The sequence below is a fragment of the Amblyraja radiata genome, chromosome 23 (assembly GCF_010909765.2).
Source record: "Amblyraja radiata isolate CabotCenter1 chromosome 23, sAmbRad1.1.pri, whole genome shotgun sequence".
Classification (NCBI taxonomy): Eukaryota; Metazoa; Chordata; class Chondrichthyes; order Rajiformes; family Rajidae; genus Amblyraja; species Amblyraja radiata.
Window position 1 is genome coordinate 28,303,762 of NC_045978.1, and position 9,007 is coordinate 28,312,768.

Below are 9,007 nucleotides of genomic sequence, written 5' to 3' on the forward strand. Positions count from 1 at the left end.
AAGGAACAACAACTTCTCGGAGAGCCATGGAATAAACTGCCATAGAAAGTGGCTGAGGCAGGTTGAGTGGTTGAGGTACAATAATAACTTTTTTAATGCATTTGGGCAGATTCATGGACAGGAAAGGTTTAGAGGGATATAGGTCAATTGAGAGAAAATAGTACTTGCTTAGATGGGCATCTTGGTCAGCATTGACATTGTGCTGATGAGCCTGGTTTTGTGCTATGATACTCTATGTCTCTATAAAGACAGCATTTACCCAAACATGGCATCAAAAGTGTTCAGGTAAATCTAAAGTCAACTTGAAGCAAGGGTAATCAAACGCTCCACTATTTAGATTCCTGTCAAGTACAAAAGCAAATGGCAGTGTTTATCATAGATTAATTGGTACAATGCTTGAATATTCTGTAGTTGCTCCTTGAGGCGGTGTCCCAAGTCAGCCATCTTTAATTGTTTCAACAATGATACTTGTGTCAAGGGGTTGGAAGCAAATGTAGTTGCTCGTGAATCAGAAGGAGTGCATTCTACAACATTAATGTGTGGCTCAGTCATGATGAAGACTATTATATTGGCACATTGGTAGGCAGTCAGAACCTTTTTCCCAGGATGGAAAAATCAAATGCTAGAGGGCAGAGCTATAAGGTAATGGGGCAAAGTTTAAAAGGAGATGTGCGGGGCAAATTTTTATTTTACACAGAGGGTGGCGAGTGCCTGGAAGGCTTCACCAGGGTTGGTACTTGAGGCAGATACGATAGTGGCATTTAAGAAGGTTTTGGATAGGCACAGGTATATGGAGGGATATGGATTATGTGCAGGCAGATAAGAGATGGTCTTGACATCATGTTCAGCGCAGACATTGCGGGTTGTAGGGCCTGTTCTTGTTCTGTACTGTTCTGTGTTCTAAGAAAAGAGTACTCAAAATTCTTTGAGACACTGGAATCAGTCGTGGGATAAGAGGAACCTGTACAATATACCATAGCTGGGAGATTCATACCAAACTTTCAAGACTTGGGCATCTGTATAGAGCAGCAGAAATATGCTGCACAAGAGAACTGGAGTGGTAGATGGCACTCATGCAGAAAATAGTACAGTTTTAAATGGGAGCAGACTATATGAGAATACAGAAGGAAATAAAACTGACATAGATTATATAATTCTAAGCATCATGACTAAATTCAATGAGCTGCAGAAACAGCTGTGCAGGAACATGTATAGCCATAAATGAAACTTTACCTCCCACAAAAAAATGGTCAGGAATAGGCACTTAATATTGGCAGATAAAAGATGTTTAGAAAAGACGGGGAAGAAAAAATGTGGGTGGGATGGAGGTACTGGTTAGAAAAAGACATTGTAATGCTGGAGGGAAGGCATGTTCTTGAGAAGTCAAATGTATTATTCACTAAGTTAGAGTTGGATAACAAGAAGGGAGCCATCAAGTTACTGAGGGTTTGCTCCAGGTTTCCCAATAATAAGTGGCAGCATAAGGAGCAAATCTGCAGAGAAATTACAGAAATGTGCAAGAACTATAGTTGTGATTTTGGGGGCTATCAAATGAAACCTTTGATTGGCTAGAATAATGTTAAAGGACAAACATAGCAAAGACTTCCTCAATTGTAATCAACAGAAAGACCTTGGCCAATGAGGCACAGAGCAACATTGAATTGACTTCTGGGAAGCAAGGTGATCCAACTGCACCAAAGATCAGGGAGGGGGTACTTGGGAAGCAGTGATCATCAAGTTAAAAAGGTTTACATTAATAGCACCGAATGGCATGGAACAATCAAAAGCAGAGATTCTCAACTGGAGGAGGGCTTACTTCAATGGAATGACAAACACCGAGGTAATGGAAAATTAAGTATTGGAGATAAAACTGCAAAAGAACATCAAGTAACATTTTTAAAAGGGGAGATGTTTTAGGTACAGACAGGGTAACATTTCCACCAGTTGGAAAATTAAGGGAAACATAACCAGTACAAAATGACAAAGGATGCCCAGAGGCATACAGAAAAAGGGGAGGTTTGATGCGAATCAGCTGAATAACTCGAGTATCAGCTTGAAGGCAGTTAATATAACAAGAGAATATAAACCAGAGGCAAGGGTTATCTGACATTTTAGAATGAATTGTTTATACCGTTGGATTGTTAAACGACCCAGGTGGAATAGGAGGTGTGGTTTCTCTGGTTTGCATTTGGCTTCACGGGCAGTGGAGAAGGACAAGGACGGAAGATCAGTTTGGGAAATGAAAGGAGAATTGAAATTGCATGCAACTGGGAGCTTGTGATGGCCTATGGCGTCAAAGCACAGGTTCTCTGCAAACCAGTTACCAAATCTGCATTTGGTCTCTCCAATCAATACAGTGGTGGCCACATCGGGAGCACAAAGTGTGGTAGACGAGGGTGGAGGAGATACATTCCAATCTTTGCCTCATCAGGAAGGGCTGTTTAGTCCCTGGAAGGTGGCGAGGAATGAGGTATAGGAACAATTTTGCACCTCCTATAGTTACAGTGGAAAATGCCAGGGATCAGGGAAGGGTGGATAATGATGGATAATCTGACCAGGGAGTCGCATGATAGTGATCCCTGCAGATTCGTTAACTTTCTAAGAAACCTCGTGCACATCAAATCTCCTCAATCTTCTAAGGAAGTAGAAACATTGATGGGCTTTCTTTATGATTGCATCAATGTGCTGGGTCCAGATGGGTCGTAACCTGAAACATCACCTATCCATGTTCCCCAAGAGAGCTGCCTGACCTACTGAGTTACTCCAGCAGTTTGTGTTTTATTTTGTATATTTGCACCTGCAGCTCCTTGTTTCTCCGTGTTATATTGTGGCACCATTTGCAGTATTTGTGGTGTGGTTCCAAACTCTCTTTAACATGATCTCACATCACTCAGAGACTGCTGCTGTCCTTTTATCGGTGCTCCATTGAGAGCATCCTAACATACTGTGTATGCGTATGGTACACCAGCTGCACAGCGGCTCAGAGGAAAGCGCTCCAGAGGGCCATTGACAACGCCCAGAGGATTGTCGGCTGCCCTCTCCTTACCTTGGAGGACTTACACAGTTCCCGCTGCATCAAAAAATCCCAGAGTATTATAAAGGACATTTCCCACCCCGGACACTCCCTGTTTGAACTGTTGCCGTCAGGCAGACGGTACAGATCTACAAGGACAAGGACAAACAGACTTAAAAACAGTTTTTACCCCACTGCTATAAAGGCACTAAATGTAGCCGCCAAGGAACGCAGGGGCGATACATACTAAGAGAATGTGAAATCGACAGAAGGATGTAGGGCTGGGTGTTTATGCGTGCTATTTTTATGATATTTATTTTAGTTGTTTATCTTTTTTAAATATTTACCTTGTATGTATCGTTAGCTTTTAGAAATGTTTGAATGGTGCACTGACTGGCTGACATTTTACAATTTCGTTGTACATGGTTCATGTTACAATGACAATAAAGAAACTATTCTATTCTATTCTATTCTATTTATCAATATAGGTCCATGCGGGTTTGTTTATATTCTGCTTCCAATTCCACCACTTTTGCAGTCTGAATAATTGTTTTCATGCAAATTTGAGCATAGACCTAATAACGATGCTCCCCTCACGTGAACCAAAAGCTCAGAAATATCTGCTTTTAAGGTGTGGTTCCAAACTCTCTTTAACATGATCTCAAACTCTGGCCAGTCATCAACATTGTGTAATAAACCATTCTAATGCTGTAAGCTCCACAAAATGTAAGAGCAATAGTAAAGGAGAGTAAACAGATATATATTTAGTGTCTTAACATAAACACAGAAATCTTCAGAAATGACACTTGTTAACATATGGCATTTGCATCCATTTGTTTTGCTGAATAAAACATATCAGGCATGTGAATGCGAAAACGCCCTAGCTATTACCTTTACATGTGATTTCACATCCTAATGGGAGCTTGGCATCGTGTGGGTTTCAGTTTTATATTGTGAATTTGCATGTACCTATTTGACATTTGGGCAACGCTGTTCCCAAATAAATTTGGGCAACGCTGTTCCCATGCTCAAACTGGTCAAGCCTGAACACCATGGTAATAAAATCACTTTTTATTGCCCAATATTTATTTTACATAGTCTCTGTAGAGTGGCCATGCAACAAATGGTTTAATATATTTGGCATAATATCTGGTTTTGTTAAAACTTCGCCAGAGGTACAGAGTTTTTGAAATGAGCATTTGTCTATCATGCATACCTTCAACTTTCCTCTTCTCCTTCAAAGAGCATTAATTGTGAAATTTCCAATTTGATTGTTTTAGGACATAGCCAGCTAATATTACAAGAACATCACTCTGGAACCAGGTCTTTAACTAACTTAAAACCACTCAATGACCTAATTTACCTTTTTTTCCCCACTCTCTGATGGATTTCTTTACAGTTCTGTTCTGTATTCAATATTCTTCATACTTCAGTGATTTTGTTTTAGGGTATATACTATGGATTGTGTCATTGGTATCAGCTGAAATCGGTAAATTAAAGCTTTTTTTATTTTAAAAGTTCCCTTCTTTCATAACAGCAGCCCATATTTCCAGTTGTGGTTTGTATGCTTAGGGAGAATAATTAATTTTTTGTCAGTGATTCCACCTGAGGGGGGAATTTTTGAAAGATAAATATAATTTAAGGAATGTAAGTAGCATAAGAGCCAAATTCAATGAATTCAAGATCACAAAGTTTGGTGCAATATGCTTTGAATTTGTGAAAATCTGCTTTGCAAAGTTAATTAAATATTCTTGTATACTTCACTTTGTGCATCCACCCTAAATTGTCAAGTTAGTTCAGCAATACAGTGTGGCCGTTGCATTGCATTGAATCCTCACCTTTGATTTCTTGATAATTCCCAGAAATTGATGCTATAATTGTTCTTGCCAAATCGAAATGCTCTACATCACTGTGTTATGACTGAAATGCCACAATTACAATCACATTGACAGAACCTATCTGATGCACCTCTGCTGGGTGTAGAAAAATCTCCACCAAGTTGCAGTAGCGCCATTGTATTTTGAAGGTTGGACCATAATCTCATAGCCTATCCATTGCAGAATAGGAATTTGTCTTCCAATTAACCAATTTGTAGTACCCAATTGAATGTAGGAGAAATGAACAACTGCAAAATATTTTGACTTGTGATGGCCAAGGATTACAATGGAGTTTTTAATGTTGAATTAGTTTGTAGCATTTCTCCTACTAATAAATTTAAATGTCATTCACATGGCCACATTTGATAAATTTGACTTCCATCACATCAAGAGATGGATGACAAATAACTTTGGAAACTGGGCAGGCTCTAAGGACTATTTTGAACAGGGAGGAAAGGAAGAGAGATCTATGAATGAAATTCCATGGTGTACTACTGAAATAGCTGCAGGCATAGTCCGTAACAGTAGGATGTAGGAAATCCTGAACATAAAAGGGGGATCAGTTATGCAGAGGCTCCAATTGGATACATATATTTTGATAGGTAAGGCTACTGAAGTGCTGGTCAACATTGATGAACAATTTTAAGTTAAGGCATCGATTAGGGTTTCATATAGGCCCATAAGTTCAGTTTTAGTTTACTTCAGAAATAGTGTGGAAAGAGATCTTTAGCCCACTGAGTCTGCGCCGACCAATGATCACTCGTACATGAGTTCTATGTTATCCCAGTTTTGCATCCTACACACTAGAGGCAATGTACAGAAACCAATGAACCTACAATCCTGCACGTCTTTGGAAAGTGGAGAACCCAGAGAAAACCCATGCGGTCACAGGGAGAATGTATAAACTCTGCGATGACAGCACCCGTAGTTAGGATTGAAGCCAGGTCTCTGGTGCCGTAAGGCAGAAACTCTATCGCTGCGCCACCGTGCTGTCGAATAAATGGAGGAGCAATGGGAATTAAAATACCAGCAATTGAGCTTCTGATGAGCTCAAGTTTATAGCAGATGGATGATGGATCAGGATAACATTAGAGCTGTTGAGACTGATGATAACAAAACCATTATCATTGGTTTCAAACAGTGGGTGGAGGCACGGATAAACATGGGCATCTTGAGGTTAGATATAATGACGGGGCCTGGCTTAGCTTGAGAAACTGGTCAGGGTGCATGATAGAATCAGAGGGTTGGTACAGAAGGCGTGTAGGGACAGAGACCAAGGAACATGTTTCATGTTAAGCTGGTATCTCTGTAATTCTGGTTTAATTTACTGTGCATTGAACAAATATTTTCAAAAGGTCAATGGAGGTGCCAGATATTTTTGGTGCTCGGACTGATCAATGGTTTAGCAGTGCTGTTAAATCAAAATAATAATAAGCCCTTCCAAAACTGAATGCAGTTAATGATTCTTATACATGAGGTAATGGCCCGCCTCCACATGACCAGGGGTTGGAGGGGAAAACATAACTGTTGTCCTTCAAAACTTAGTTTTCTTGGAAAAATACCAGGCAAATAAATTGGTAGCTTTTGTTACCCCAAACGTGAGGAGCTTTAGTAATATTGCACAGAGAGTATATATTGGTATTCACTGTTAATACATTTGCAGTATTTTTCAGTAAATGTAGTTACTTTGTGTGTATTTAGTATTATTAATTGCAGTATTTTGTGAAGTATATTATTTTTACTGTAGTGTAATTAGAATACCGGTACTTGTTAGGTATCACATTGCTTATTCAGATGGGTTTCTGCTACAATTACGCAATAAAATATATAATATTTTCAGCAATATTTTTTTGCTGCACCTTAAACTCAAACCCAATTGAGCATTGCATTCTTTGCTTTCTTCCCCCACTTTGTCTAAAACTATGGATATCAGTAACTTTACTACTTTTATTATTTTGTATTCTTTTACTTTGCAAGACAATGTAAGAAAAAGTATGTGCATGTCTTGTAAGTAAAGAGTACAGTTGCTATGAATTTGACCAGACTTGCTTGTATAATTAAAAAAACCAGCTTGTCATTAATTTGTCATCTTCTGACTGTCTTGTAATAATCTAGCAATCTTGTTCAATGGACGGTTGTTCCTATTGCATTCTTAACCATCTGGTACTCAGGATGAGAAGACCTAACAGAACTGGTATTTTTTTTGCACCCTAACATGGTGATCATCCCATTTTGAAACCAAGCCTGTTTCTCTTGCCTGCCATTTCAGTTGACACTTAGACGTGGTCCCTTTGCTTCTATGAAGCAGCCATTCACCAAAGACCTTCTTCATGTTGTACCACAGGATGGTCGAAATGACTTCTATTGCTGGGTGTGCCACCGGGAGGGCCAGGTTCTGTGCTGCGAACTCTGTCCTCGTGTCTACCATGCAAAGTGTTTAAAACTGAACGCTGAACCGGAAGGGGACTGGTTCTGTCCAGAATGTGAGGTATGATAAAAGATAGTTGAAACTATGGTGAGGGAAATGGGTTTAAATTTGTACAAATTCAAGAATAAGAAAGTGGGATTTTATTTTGATTATATGTAATAAATAAATTTGGATAAAAGATGCATGAAGCCACAATTCCTAGGATAAGGTTCATCAATAACACAAACTGGTATGGATACAGGGAACTAACTGAGTTGCTAAGGACATGACTAATTTCTGTGAGCTTAATTGAATATTTCTTTATTGTATCAATAAGCCTTTGAGCTATAAGGTAGAATTTTAATCAAATAATTTATTGATTTCTTTTCCTAAGTTCCAGGTTTTGTAGTTTTGTTAATTCATCTGTAGCACTTTTACAAGCAGCAGCTTTAGAAGCTGGCAGATAAATAATTCACAATGTTTTCCAAAGGGTTAATGCGGTAACTTGGTCCTAAACTTGATGGCGGTTGGACTCATTTGGGACCGTTTGCCATTCAGGACTGTTGTACATTTCATGAGTAAGAAGAGTATCTGACTGAAGATTAATGGTGCACTCCCTGGAAGACTGCATTTTCAACGGCATGTCATTATCTTTATTGTGCTGAGGTGGTTCCCAATCCATACAACAGAAGCAGATCTTATGTTTAAAAAAAAAAAATAATCCTTCAATCTGTTTGCTTCACAGAAAATCACGGTCGCTGAATGTATTGAGACTCAAAGTAAAGCTATGACTATGCCTCACTATAGATCAGTTGTCTTACCTGCTGAAATTTGCACTACAGAAGATGAAGCAGGCCAGGAGTAAGACAAATGGCAATTCTGTGAAATGACTGTTATTTTCCTGTGACTTCTAAAGGGACACATTTCTGATGTTTGTTCAACTTCTCGGTTTAAGGGTCTTGAGTGGTAGTGAGATTACACACTAAAGGGAGGGAGTATCAAACTGAAATAGATAATGCACTTCAATATTTATTAATAAAATAAAAATAAAGAATCAAATACAATGCTGAATAGGAATCTTTTAAATGGCGTAGTGTCAGAAATATTAAAAGTAAAACACAAGAAACGACATGATCACAATTTTCAATATTCCTTTGGTAGAGTAAAGTCGCTATGAGGTCAATCAAACCATGAGGCACTTGATTTTAATTTATATACTGATCTGGAACAAACGTAATAGCAAAATAATCTACTTCTTTATGCCTCTAATGATTTGCTAATTGGTTCAACATCCAGCTACCATTAGCTACAGAAGTAAAATCACTTTCTGAGAGGTGCAGTCCCAGTGCTCAGATCTTACTCCTTGCAAATAATAAACTGCAGCTGGAGTTTGTCAGAAATTGCGCTTGAAAGAAATTAGACGGCAAGGTGGCACAGCGGCAGAGACCCGGGTTCGATCCTAACTATGGGGGCTGTCTGTATTGGAGGTTTGTCCGTTTCTCCCGTGACCTGCGAGTGTTTTTTTCCGGGGAGCTCCAGGTTTCCTATCCACACTCCAAAGACGTACAGGTTTGTAGGTTACTTGGCCTGTTGGGTTTAAATGGTTAAAACTTGTTACCGTTGGTGGTGGTGTAGGAATCGTGTTAGTGTGCAGGGATCGCTTGTCGGCACAGTACTTGGTGGGCCGAAGAGGCTGTTTCCGTCCTGTAT

The 9,007-nt window shown here is 39.2% G+C and overlaps 1 pseudogene; it reads left to right on the forward strand.

The window, feature by feature from the left end:
- The window catches only part of LOC116986071, a 32,411-nt pseudogene extending 24,224 nt beyond the window's left edge, over positions 1 to 8,187 (forward strand).
- Positions 8,188 to 9,007: the final 820 nt, after the last annotated feature.